Here is a 407-nt window from a genome sequence, read left to right as displayed (position 1 = left end):
CTAAGTACTAACCAGGCCCAACCCTGCTTAGCATCTGAGATCAGATGGGATCTGGCTTGTTCGGAGTGACATGGCCGTAGCCCATGGACCGTGGCACCACTGGGGCGTGAACCCAGGACCTTCTGCATGTAAAGCAGATGTGCTCACCACTACACTATGGAACTATGTCTGAAAATAAATTTTTAAGAGAAGTGAAATACTTCAAAGAAGTTGTGGGTTCCGTGCAGACAACCTCGGGCAATGTCTGCCCCTTTCCCACCTCCCCCTGGGGGTCATCTTCACCCTCCTCCACCATTAGGGTTCTCTGCTTCCTGGAAGATTGGAGTCCGAGCGTCTGAGCTTCGCCCAGCTATCACTGTCTTACGTCCCCAACTGCTTGACTGAAAAAGGTTGACCTTATTTACGGG

The sequence above is a fragment of the Pteropus vampyrus genome, unplaced genomic scaffold, assembly GCF_000151845.1.
Source record: "Pteropus vampyrus isolate Shadow unplaced genomic scaffold, Pvam_2.0 Scaffold423, whole genome shotgun sequence".
Classification (NCBI taxonomy): domain Eukaryota; kingdom Metazoa; phylum Chordata; class Mammalia; order Chiroptera; family Pteropodidae; genus Pteropus; species Pteropus vampyrus.
The sequence above is the reverse complement of the archived record's forward strand: the minus strand, read 5'-3'. Positions refer to the sequence as shown.